Source organism: Nicotiana attenuata, unplaced genomic scaffold, assembly GCF_001879085.1.
Source record: "Nicotiana attenuata strain UT unplaced genomic scaffold, NIATTr2, whole genome shotgun sequence".
In the NCBI taxonomy this organism is placed as follows: domain Eukaryota; kingdom Viridiplantae; phylum Streptophyta; class Magnoliopsida; order Solanales; family Solanaceae; genus Nicotiana; species Nicotiana attenuata.
The window spans coordinates 135,100-149,043 of NW_017671531.1; the positions used below are offsets into that span (position 1 = coordinate 135,100).

The following is a 13,944-nucleotide window of genomic DNA, read 5'->3' on the forward strand; positions in this document are numbered from 1 at the left end:
CGGGCCGAATCAACAAACAAGACTTCATTCAAAACATAAAGAAAAGGTTGAACGACGCTAAGGAAAAATGGAGAGAAATTTTTCCTGAGGTCCTTTGGGCATATCGGACAGCGACAAAATCCAATAGGGGGGCAACGTCGTTCTCCTTAGTATATGGCGCCAAAGCTCTGATTCAAGTCGAAGTCGGGGAACCAAGCATCAGGTTTTGATACACAACGGAAGAATCAAATCACGAGGCTATGAGCAAGAGCCTCGATTTGTTAGAAAAAAATGGGAAGTTGCCCTCGTCCGAATGGCCGACCAGAAACAACGAATCAGAAGATATTATAATCGAAGAGACAATCTTCAACACCTCAAAATAGGGTACTTAGTTCTGAGAAAAGTCACCCGAGACCCGAACGAAGGGAAGCTTGGCCCAAATTGGAAAGGTCCATATCAAATCCTCGATGTCACCGGAAAGGGATCTTACAAACTTGGCACAATGGAGGGTGAAAAATTGCCAAACAATTAGAACATATCACTCCTCAAATGATATTATTGCTATGGTATGACTTTCGCCCTTTTCATTTGTATTTGATACTAACTTATTGCAGGTGTTCGATTGAAGGCGTCGAGAAGCTCTTCAACATGAAGACCTTAGGGTCTTTTTAATCAATCCACCAGACAGTGCTTAGGGGTAGTTTTTATTTATAAAAAAAAAAAAAGAAACAAAGTAGCATGTTATCTTACTAGGAGTAAGACAGTACGATATGTTTACTACATATATCATATTATCAATTTTGAGAAAAATGTACCCAAAACTGATGTTACAGTTTGATCTACTACGCAATTGAATTAAAAAATCTAAGCTTTGTATAAAAATTAGCCAACAGAAATCCTGTCCACGAGAAATTTTATTTTGGGTGAAACTCACCCAACAATAGTTGTATGAGGCCTTCTTTATTTTTGACAAGTGTATTTGTGGGGTCCATTCACTAATATTGGATTGATTTAAATAAGAAAAAATGAGTTAGTGGAATGTGGGCCAACTGAAAGGATTAAATAAAATAAAAATAAAGTAAAGTGGACTGTGGGTCCCACGCAAAATCACAAACACCATCTTAAATGAATTGAAGACTTCTCCTTCTCGTTCTTATCAACTGAAAAAAAACTTTCCCCAAACACCATTTCTTCTAATGTATTAAGGTATTATTCTACTTAAACCAGTTCTTGCTGTATTCAACACTTTCATAGTTCATACTCTTTCACTTAGCCAAGCTTAGATATGCGATTGCTTTGAATGCAACTTGTAAATCTGAAATCAATTATAGATTGTGATTAACTTCAATGCAAAGTTCTAGCTTGTACAGATCTAATCCTGTTCGGTCAAATTTTAGCTCAATTCTAAAGATCTTCTGCTACTTCCGTTTATCCATGGATTTAAGGTAAATTCTTTCTCAATCTCTTATGGCTTCTTTGTATATTGCTCACAAAAATAAATTATATTTCAGATATCTCATAATTATAGATTCTAGATGTTGAAGCTCTTCTACACTTGAAATTAGTAGTATCAAAATACAAAATTTACTTGTCATATTAGTGTAATATCCTGCAGTAAATTGTTTAATAACACCCCTAGGAAGAGTACAAAAGCACATTCAAATATATTCACACAAAATAGAGGGTCCTATTATGCTTCAATTGATGCCGACACTGGTTATTGTTTGAGCTTGGTGTTGGCTGCAACATGCTGTCTGCAAGCTTGATTCTTGAGTCAACAATTGGGTGAAAGTACTATTTGAATTTTCATATAGCTGCATATTTGAAATTGGAAGGAACATACATATTAAAATTATTAGATGACAGAAAGGTGCAAAAACCATTAACAAAAAATATTTAACTTGACATGTATAGAGATTAAACCTCAAAATGTAATCCGGTGGACGCATGTGGTAGTCCTGCTTTAGCTTTTGATGCCTTTTGAGATGTCTTTCTCCTTCTTTGCTCAGTAATTGACTTTAATCTCCCATATACCTTTTCCTTTCCTTTTTTCTTTATTGGATCCAGAATCTGATCCTTACCACCTAGCAGAGGATCAGTAGTTGAAATAAACTTATGACGATCTTTATCACGACCATCTACATATAACGCACTTTGGAGCTTAGTTATCTCAACCTTTGCTTGATACAAATATTTTCTAGCAATTTCCTCGGAGTCGACATCATTTGCTGCTAAAGTCATAACTGCAAATGACTCGTTCATTAAACCATTTAAGCGAATTGCCATAGAGGATTTTAACGGTTCCTTCTTATTGATGTACTCCTCAAATCCATTACTATGTTTAGCATTCTTAGTCCATCTTTTCAAAATGTATTGCTCCGGGATACAAGAAAAGTTCAAGTCAAAGAACAAAACTCTTAGTGCATGACAAGAAAAGTTCAAGTCAAAGAACAAAACTCTTAGTGCATGACAACATAGCCAACCCATGGATTCAAACATCTGGCAACTACAAATAATGGATTTGTCCAGAGAATTGAACTGGACGATTTCAGTTTGCCCACTTTCACCCTTTAAAACTGTAAACTTACTACAAGTCCCACTAGTATCAACATTGACTACTTTTTTGGTTGTCCCTTGCAAAAATTCATGTTGAAATCTGGAAAAAATTCTTCTGGTGTAAACACTAGCAGCATGCTTTACGATCCCACAATCTTCTATGGAAAGTTTAGGTTTTCCTCGACACTTTTAATCCTCAGTTGCCTCAATATCACGCATTTCAGTTGCTCGTTGCTCGTAGTGCTTTACAAATTCAGTTATACTCATTGTCTTGCATGTCATTTCTGTAAAGACCCTATTTGTGCTCTCACTTCTTTGAGTTGATCTGATACCTGCAGAGAAAAAAAAACGACTGAATGCGGGACACCACTTCGCCCTCAAGTCATATAGCTTCTGAAGCCAGTGTTACTCCCACAATTCCAATCACTTATCATTTTCTGCCATATTAACTCAAATTCTATCTCTGACGTGCACCTCCACAGAAGTTTATCAAAATATTCTTTGAATCCTGATTTCCAGTAAAGATGTGGTATGTTCTTTTGAGCATTTCTATCAATATGCCATTCACATAATCGATGACATGTATCAGGAAAAACTTCTTTAACGGCAAACGCTATGGCATGAGCTTGATCGGTAAAAATTGTTCTTGGTGTTTTTCCTCCCATTGCCTTCAAAAATGTTTGAAATAACCAAACAAAGAATCAATCGTTTTATCGCACAATAATGCACATCCAAAGAAAACATTTTTCCAATGATTATTCACACCAACAAATGGAGCACAAATCATGTCATATCTATTTGTACGATATGTAGTGTCAAAAATCATCACATCCCCAAAACACTCATAGTGCAATCTAGATATGCTATCTCTCCAAAAGAAGTTGCACAATCTGCCATCTTCATCAGCTTGAAAAAAATAAAAGAAGTTGGAATCCTCTGCTTGCAAATGCATAAAATGATTTACCAAAGTTTGAGCATCTCCACTACTAATCATGTTTCTCTTGTGCGCTTGTATGAAGTTATGAGCATCTTGTTCAGTAAATCCTGCATTTTCAATTCCACCAGCTTCATTCTGAAGGTATCGAACAACCTTTTTTGCACAAATACTAGCATCAACCATAGAACCAAGAATGTTTTTGGTAGCACTTGTAAGCTTTCGACCGGATTGTATGAAATGTCTCAAGTTCTCTTCTATCATGGGATGGCTATGCACATCATTGAATTCACATACTTCCCATGTCCCATTTGAAATTTTGAATTTTATACGAGCCAAACCACATCTATATTCTAACCTTTGTCGCTTTCTTTCTTGAAAAGGGAAAGCTTATCAGATTTCCCTTCACAAGAACAAAGAAATAAACATCTAGTTATTTCTTTGTTTCTATTAACATTTTTTGGTCCTTTTCGAACACCAAACCCTTTTGCCACGGCGTAGGAATTGTATGCATTGTATGATTCTTCTTCGGAACCAAATTTCATGCCAATCTTAAAAGCAAAGTTTTTGTCGATATTATACACATTATGTATCATTGTGGAATTTTTCTCATCATTTGAATTATGATCTTGGTAAGAAACAGGAGTAGTAGGCACTGTCGTAGTCTCCATAATGAAATTAACTCCACCTCTAGCCACTGGTACAATAGTTTCTGCTGTTTCAGGAAACAAAAGCAAATCCCTCTTAGACCAAAAAATTAGAAAATAAACTTAGAGTGAATTCCCCCTCCCTGTCCAGTTATACATACTGAAGCTATGTCCTTGATAAGATTTTTTTCATTGTTGTCTATTCTTTATCACTAAAAGATTACAGTGATATAATTTAGTCTATTCTTAGGCACTATTCTTTATCACTATAGTTGTGAATGAAATCTTTTGTGCAAATTTGGCCCACCATCTCATTTTAGCACTAAAAGATTACAGTGATAATAAAAGTTAATATTGATCTTATTTTAAATTTATAGTAAACAATATTTTTGTATTGATAATTTTTCTTGCAGGTATGGTAGCAAAATGGATCAAATGCAAAAGTCGCAATGTCAGTGGGCACAAATTTGTATTTGTTAACAAGAAGACATAAATTTTATATTGATAAGAAGAGTATTTTGAGCACAATTTGTATTTTGCACTGATATTGACAAGAAGAGTATTTTGTGAGCACAATTATGTATTTCATATTGATATCGATGAATAACTTCTAAAGGTTCAGTTTTTAAGCTTTGGCAACTGAAGATGAATTTAGAAAGCTATAAACTATGATAATAAAAGTTAAAATATAAACAAGAAGAAGACAGATAGATACAAAATGTATATAGAATATTACGTTTGGATAGAATGCCGTTTTCCTTTGCTTGAATATAAATTTGTTATGACCTTCGTTTGGGCTATGCTGATCCACAGTCAAAGAGATGAGAAATTTTGTTGGAGTCTATACTCCATTGTGATGACCACATATGGTAATTAAGGAGGGAAAATGGCTTCCACGTTTTCTCTTTCCCTCCATTTCTCTTGTACTATCTATTTTGTTTTCTATTTATTGAATATAAATATATAAGGTGGGAACCACATCAACAACAAATTCACTTTTTCCCTTTTTTCTTATTTAAATCAATCCAATATTAGTGGATGGACCCCACAAATACACTTGTCAAAAATAGGGAAGGCCTCATACAACTATTGTTGGGTGAGTCTCACTCAAAATAAAATTTCTCTCCTGTCCACATAGAATTAGCCGTGTATATCCATGTACGTTGTTGTCCTTCCGCTTGAGTACGAAATAGGCCCATCCTCTTTGAGTTTGTATTTCCCACTCCTCCATATAATAGCCCAATATGTTCAAAATCAGCTCCTTGTACGTATAGTCTTATTCTGTCGCATAGCCCCCTTTTCATTGTACTCTTAGCACTGCCCAAGTGTTGATATTTTGAGACCCTGCTTGATGCCCGTATAGCTCCATTCCCAGTAATATCCTCGTAGAGGCACCCAGTATATGTTCTCAATAATGATAGAATGATGAATAATGCTTCACACTGTCATTGACTTTGTGAAAAGGCACTGCCCATGGCTGCTCACCTGCACTGTTTTGATCTTCCTTTTCGCATGGTTTTGTTCTGAGTTTGGTTATGTTTTTTGTCTTGAAATCCTTCTAAGGTGTCCTATTCTTACATTTCCTTGAGATACATCTCCAGTTTTTTTTTTTTTTTTATTTCATAAAATTGTTCCTAGAAGGTCTTGTCGAAATTTTTGCCCAGAATTGCACCAGCGTGATGTTTTTATGCCCGAAATCGTGTGCATTACTTGACTTTTCAACAGAAATCTTTGCATTGTTTGACATTTGGGATATTGAAAAATCATGCTGCATTGAGATTATGCACCTCAACATAGTCATTTTACCGATAGATCTTTGCTAAAACCAGTTCGAATGACCTTTCCTGTACTAAAACTGGGCATCAAATTTGCCCCTTCCTTTCATTGATGTTATGCTTATGCCCATCCATGACTCCCCTTCAATGGAATGAGTACAAAGTACTAATATCATCATTAGAAGGTTTACAAATTAATAAGGCATAGGTACAGTAACATTCCCTGTAAAAAAGAACACCATGTTAGTTAAAACATTAATCTCCATGATCTCCTCCCTAAGGATTTGATCATGGAAGATTACTGTGTGATCCTCGTAACCAATGTGTTTCATCTTGTATTTTGCCTGACTCCCTGTATGTTTAGTTGGCCAAGTAGAGAGGTTAGTCTTTTTTATCAATAAGCCACTCCATTTCACACGCATACATATTATTACCAATGTGGTCCAGTGTTGAATACAGCTAAACCAACCTTTTTCGATCAGTTTTGCATGTGATTTCCTTAGTTTATCTATATTGAATTCTTGTTGAGTTAACTTCTTGTTACCATGTTGTGTTATCATATGTTAGACTATGATCCCATAAAACACATGTTCCCAAAAATTGTTTCGAAATCCAGCTGCACAACATTACTTTTCTGTGCAGTAGACTGATCAGCATGGTTTTCACAACAGCACCAAATCCTAAGGAGATTTTCCCCACACAAGGTTAGGCAAGCCACTTACCTCGAACCAAGCTCAAACAGTTAATAAGAATGTCCTTTCCTCGATTTTCCGACTGCAAATGGCCCAAATCTAGCCAAAAGAAATTACATAGCATAAATATAACTATAAGAAACTAATCTAATTAGTGAAATCAGGACTTTAGCAAGAAATCAGAAAATCGCCCCAAAAAGTCGACCCAGGCCCACATCTTGAAATCGGGTAAGAGTCACAAAATACGAACACCCATTCAACAATGAATTGCCCATACCAAAATTTCTCAAATCTGATACCAAAATGTCAATCAAAAACCCAAAATTTGGTTGAAGAACTTTCCAATTTTTCCCCATTCTCAACCCCTTAATTAAATGATGAAATTAACGATAGACTAGCAGAATATAACCAAAAATGAGTCAAGAATAATTTTCCAAAAGTTTCTCTGAAAATTTCGCAAATTTTTTCCTCCATCCGAGCTCTTGAAGTACCAAAATGAAAAAGGAGATCAAACCCTCGAAATTTCCCCTTTTCTGCTCAGCGATTTCGCTTCTGCGAGGGCTTTAACGCATATGCGGCTCCGCACCTGCGAAAAACCGTCGCAGGTGCGGAATTCACTTTAGTCCAAAATCCCATTTCTGCGAGAAAAAGGCCGCAGCTGTGTGCACCCTTCTGCGGAGTACTTCCGCTTCCACGGTCAACGGCCTTCCTGGCCTTCTGCGGAAGCGACTCCGCTTCTGCGGCCTTCACCTCGCACCTGCGACCATAGGCCAAGCTCCTCAAAACCGCTTATGCGCCCTTAGCTTGCTTCTGCGAGCTCGCACCTGCAATGGGGACTCCGAAGGTGCGATTACGCCAGATGATGCCAAACATCAGCAATCCTAACAAGTCCAATTCTAGTCCGTTAATAACCTGGAACTCATCCGAGGCCCCTGGGACCTCAACCAAATATATCATACGAACTAAGTCGAGCCTTCAAATCACATCAAACAACGCTAAAAATACAAATCGCATCCCAATTCAAACTTAATGAACTTTAAAACTTCAAACTTCTACATCGGATGCCGAAACCTATAAAATCACGTCCGATTGACCCCAAATTTTGCACACTATTTGACATTATAGAAGTACTCCAACTTCCGGAATTGGAATCCAATCCCGATATCAAAAAGTCCACTCCCGGTCAAACGTCCCAAAATCCAACTTTCGCCAATTCAAGTCTAATTCAACAACGAACCTCCAAATCACAAAATCCAGACACGCTCTTAAGTCCAAAATTATCCAACGGAGCTAACAGAACCGACGAAACATCATTCCGGGGTCATCTCCACACAATTCCAACTACGGTAAATTTCCTAGAACTTAAGGTTCCATTTTAAGGAAGTGTCCCCATTTCACTCCAAAACCAAAAACAAATCCTCCTGGAAAGTCACATAAGAATAAAATGATACAGAGGAAGCAGTAAATAGGGGATCAGGGCTAATACTCTCAAAACGACCGTCTGGGTCGTTATACAACAAAAGTAAACCCGGGGACCGCTTGTTCAAAATGCGAGATTCGGACCAAACCCGATTACCCATTCACCCCCGAGCTTGGTTATGTGATTTGTTTTGAAGACCTCAAATCGACGTCTAAATCTCAATTTCTCCTAATTCTACCCGAAACCCCTAATTTCTACTTTGAAATTACTAATTTTAAGTTAAAAATCAATGGATAATTAAGAAATACATCAAAATTAGTAGAAAAGTACTAACCAATGAAGTTGGGATGAAAATCTCTTCAATAACCTCTCAAGTCTGAGCTCTAGGTTTCATAAATGGTGTATAATGACAAAATCCTGATTTAGTGTATTTATTTAACTGGGCATGAGGTGTTCTTCGCGTTCGCGAAGCACCTGCCGTGTTTGCGATGTGCACAGGCCTGTTGGCCTTTCCACTCCGCAAGGTCCTCATCGCATTCACAAATGCATCTCCGAGCCAAACCTCTGCGTTTGCAACCCATGTGTCGCGTTCGCGATGAAGGACCACCTGCCATCTCCTAGAATTCCCCAAGCCTACACGTTCGCGTGAGGCGTTTTGCGTTGCGAAGGGTAATCCCCCTCCCCCCCCCCCCGAAACCCTCGTGTTTACGATACAGCTCTCGCGTTCGTGTAGCATATCCAGCCTCAGCCCAAAAATCTGCCCTTCGCGATCACGATAGTGGCTTCACGATTGTGAAGCACCTTTACACCAGCAGAAAACAGGCAATCTCACAAGTCCAGCTATGATCCGAAACCAATCTGAAACTTACCCGAACCTCTCGGGCTCCAACTTGAACATGTAAACAAGTGTAATAACCTCATATAAACACGCTCGCTACCTCAAATCATCAAAATAAAATCAAATAACAAGAATCGATCATCAAAACTCAACATTTCAACTTGAAAACTCAGTTTTACAATCTTTCACATAATGCACTGAATCGCGCTCGGGTCACCCCGGACCCCAACAAAACGTGCGTATAAGTCCAAAAATATCATACGAACATACCAAAATCATCAAAACACCGATCCGATGTCGTTTACCGAGAACGTTGACCGTGGTCAATACGAGCTATTTTTAAAGCCAAAAATCACATTTTATTTAAAATTTCACGTGAAAACTTTCCGAAAAACGACACGGACCATGCATGCAATTCATATAACATCAAATGAAGCTATAAGAAGTCTCAAAATATAGGAATAAGGGCTAGTACTCAAAACGACCTATCGGATCGTTACATAATGAAATAATTGTTATACATTTATCACTTACTTTAAAAGATATTTATTTTAAATAGTCTAATATCTGCATCAATAATACACATATTTTAATTTTGAGTTTCATTGCGCATATACGTAACTTATTGAGATTATTTAATTAATACTCCACTCAGCAAACAGATTACTAGTCATGCAATAATTATTTTTTCATATGGGACTAACCTAATACTACAGTATCTTCTTTAAAATATTATGTTAGGATTAATTACACCAATACTATCAATCAAATTCTGGCCAATAGAATTCTTAAACCCCAACTACACTAGTTCATCACTTTATCTGATTGAAATTATTTTTATTTTATTTTTAAAAAGAAAAAAAAAAGTCAGATCCTCAGCATGTTTGCACAAACCCTTTGATATAATGTTATCCTACGCGTCCCACGTTACTTTGCTCCCACTCCAATCCAATCAGCTCAACAATAATAACTAAAAAAAACTAGGAAAAGGAAGAAGGAACTGAAAATAATTGGATAATATTCTGAACTCTGAAGCATCTATGCTATGGCAATAATCACAGCAAAAGAAGATATAAAAATAAATACTCCCTCCGTTCCTCCGTTCCAATTTATGAGAACATGTTTGACTGGGCACGAAGTTTAAGAAAAAATAAAGACTTTTAGAATGTGTGGTCCTAAACAAGTTAAAAAGGGGCCCAGAGTATTTGTGTGAATATAAAAGCTTCTCATTAAGGGTAGAATTATAAGTTTAAGCAAAATTGTTACTAAATTTAGAAAGAAATCATTCTTTTTTTAACGGACCAAATAGGAAATAGGTTTACATATAAACTGAAACAGATGGAGTACATTAGAGTGATATAAATTTATATTTATTTATAAGAAACCTAATCATTGATGATTTGATGTGATACAGGACACAGTTCGTTATGGGAAATATGAATAAAAAATAGTGAGATTAGTCCCCCATATCTTACTATCTATAAGGTTGATATATTCCTTATTTAGGATTAAAAAAAGTACAAAGGTTGACACGGTTTCTACACGGTAGGCAAATAAAATTATTAGAATTGCCAATCAGTTCTAAGTCATACTAACATAGGATTGCCCCTTTTTCTTTTTCTTTTTCTTTTTTCTTTTTAACTTTTTTTCTTTTTTTGAATGGGGTTGAGAGGGGAGGCCAAGGGGAGAAACAGATTTAAAATTTAAATATAATGATTTTAATCTTTATGATTTTTGTAATAATGAGTCTATATATATATATATATATATATATATATATATATATAAAAGAGTAATAAGGGTAGACTGGTGGGATCGGGTTGCACGCCGCAACAAGGAGTAATAAGGGTGAATGATCATGTTACTGATATGGTGATATATATACTATTTACTCTTATTGTAATTGTTAAGGAGGAATAAGGGAGGACTGGTGGGATCGGGTTGCACGCCGCAACAAATATNGTCTATATATATATATATATATATATATATATATATATATATAAAAGAGAGATCCATATAAGAAATTATAAGTTCAAATTAACCCATAGCCAAAAAGCTATATTCACCTATATTAACATAACATTGATTGCCAAGAGAAAGGCCAACCTGAATTCCCCGATATTAAATATTTGACAAAGTAGCAGAAAATAATCATTCATTATGTAATGTACTGGAGTAGCATTATAAACAATTGTCTTTGCATTATAAACTTTAAAAAAAGAGTTATTCATATCAGATATGTATATAATACCAATAAATATAACTTTTGTGTTTTGTATATTTTAATTATTTAACTATGATTTATTGATATATCTTTTCTCGATTCTTTTGTCCTTTTTAAGATTAAGTTGTTGATATAAACATCCAAAAATCTCTCTCGGAGGAAGTACTCATTTTTCCGTACCCATCTACCATGTTCTTCTTAACAATTATGATTTGCTGTAAAAGTTATAGGATATTCACGTGGGATAAGATCCTCAGCTTTCAATGAACGCAATAATTATCATTGTGATCAATACGTTCTATTCCATTATTGGATAAGAACTATACAGAGACTATTTTGCTCATGAACTGATGGATTTTAGAAATAATCAGCAATAATCAATCACGAAACAATTGACTTAGCTCAATAAATTATCAACATTATTGTCAATTTGTCATGTTATACCAATCACCGCTGTCGGCTCCTAGGTACTATCTGCCTTGGGAGTGATTCGCCAACAAGCTATTTTTTGAATTTTTTTTTATGTCCTCGGAATTCAAATAGTTGGATTTACCGTGAAAATGGTAATAACAATTAAATTTGTAGATGAAACTTTAAAATATGTGATCTATTTTTATGCTAGTTGTGGAGCAGTTGATGTTGTGTGTGTAGTTTAAGGGTGAGACGCGAGCTAAAATAAAATAGTAACTGAATTGAGGGATAGCCGTTCGGGGCCTCGAGCTAGTCGATTTGGGGCCTCGAGGTCGGATCCCGAGCTCGGGGAAGGGTTAACAGATGCAATAATATTAAAGGAGGCTCTTTATGGCCAATGACAAGCAATAAATAAACAATAAATGTGGAACAAGTATGAAGATAATAAAATAGAGCAACAGTATCAAGAGACTGTATTAGAGAGAAAAGAGAGAGAGTTTATCATATATTTCATGTAGAGTCTTTGGAACAACATCAGTCCTCATATAATAGATAAAATCCCCTTTATATAGAAAGGGGGGAAACTTATATGGTAAGGTATCCATTAGCTGTAAAGGTGTGGAGATGGGACGGCTGGAAGTGACGCCCCGATTAGGGCTCAGAATAGCCTGGCTAGGTTTTGTCAGACTTAGCCGCGTCTTGGGGACCTCCCATTTTTACTCTAGCCCCGACCGATATCCTTTTAAGGCCGGGTGTCGATGGGCTCCGAGGGAGAAGACTCGAGCGTATCTTTGCAGCCTCGAGGCTGCGAGGCGATCTTCCGAAATGCCTCGATGACGGAAAATTGGACCCTCCAATTTTGCCGTATACAATTGGCATGCATCTCAATTAATTTTACGAGATACTTCCTGCTGTCCATCGTAAGTGAATTTTTTTGTTTTTGATACACCACTTAAGAAAATACTAACTCCTAGAAAAAAAATCTGCATTTACTAAATTACCCTTAGTTAAAATTTGCATATTCTTGCATTGATTGACACATTGGTATATGTAAATAAGGGCAAATTTTGAAAAAAAAAATTAATTCTTTCTTGATTATGTAAATTACATTTATTTTGGACCAAAATAAATGGGTTAAAGGTCACTTATTATGAACCGGAGGGAGTATATATACTATCTCCACTAGCAAAAATACCGGGTAATTCTACCTATCAAGTCTTGGACAGTTGAAAAAAATCACCTACATTATTGTCTCCATTGAAATTTGAACCAAAATTCTCATGCTTCTCAAGTTATTTCTGTATACGGTCAAAATCAGGGAAGACCGATTTTGAGGCTTATATGGCGTTCGGAGTTCGACCGCGATGGGCTCGAAGCATAGCCTAAGGCTAGACCCCGAAGTGCTCGCCTCGAGAGGGTATATCGAAGGCTCATCATAGTGTACCTCGAGGCAGCATGAAAAATCGACGATTGTCAAGGAAAGCAGGAAAGCTCCCAAAGACACGTGGTTGGAACTGACCAGGTCTGCAAGAATAGTATAAATCCATACTGAGCCATCACACAACTGTACCAATAGCATTTCCCTATCATTATGAGACATGTACTATGTTAGGACCCTCCCTACCCCCCCCCCCTCCTATGTAAAGGGGACTATTGTCATCTTGTAAAAGGGATTGGATTATTATACCACATATTGAATACAATACGACAGTCTCTGCTCTTTGCTTAAACAATTGTTCTACACACTTATTGCTTATTCTTTATTGTTCATTCATTGTTCTATATTTATTGCTCATTATTAACCGCAAAAGTCCATCTTTGAGGCTTTATTATCATTGTTTCTTCATCAATAAGCTCACTACCAACTGCCCTAAGCAAGCCTCGAAGCCCCTGCTCTGCCAGCTCGAGGCTCAATTTTGTGACAGCGTTGGTTTGCTTTCCTTATTCTCTTTATTAACACTTAGTATCTATTGCCTAACAACTAGTATATAAATCACGTATTTTTAGAACCACAAAATCAAATATAATTGTAAATATTATTTTTAAGGTAAACAGTTTGGCGCCCACCGCGGAGCTAAAAATAATAGTGATTGTTTTGGTGCTAGTTTTCTGCAAACACAAGTTATTCTTCACACTTTTCTTGTCCAAGAATCTCTTATTTCAGGTCAAACTGTCTAACTCAGCAAATGCACGCGAAAATAACGGTATTGGGCTTCAGGGAGAAAATGGTGCAGACGCCGGTGTACCACCGCAAAACCCAAGGGTAGCACCAGCAGATGCCGCAAAACCCAGGGGAGGCACCAGCACAAATCCCCATCGACGTGAGCTCACGGAACACTGTGCATGGCAATGTAAGCTCTCCAACCGACGGAAGTGTGCGCGGTGAGGAAAGAGACGTTAGTCTTCAAGTCATTTTTGAAATGTTGCAAGCACAACAAGTGGCTATTACTCAGCTACAAAGTCAC

At 36.7% G+C, this 13,944-nt stretch overlaps 1 long non-coding RNA gene across 1 annotated transcript; it reads left to right on the forward strand.

Moving 5' to 3' along the window:
* Window positions 1–1,101: 1,101 nt before the first annotated feature.
* Window positions 1,102–4,745, forward strand: LOC109208820. Its single transcript, XR_002065267.1, has 2 exons — window positions 1,102–1,424; window positions 4,530–4,745. It is a non-coding gene; the product is annotated as an uncharacterized LOC109208820 (long non-coding RNA).
* The last annotated feature ends 9,199 nt before the right edge of the window (window positions 4,746–13,944 follow it).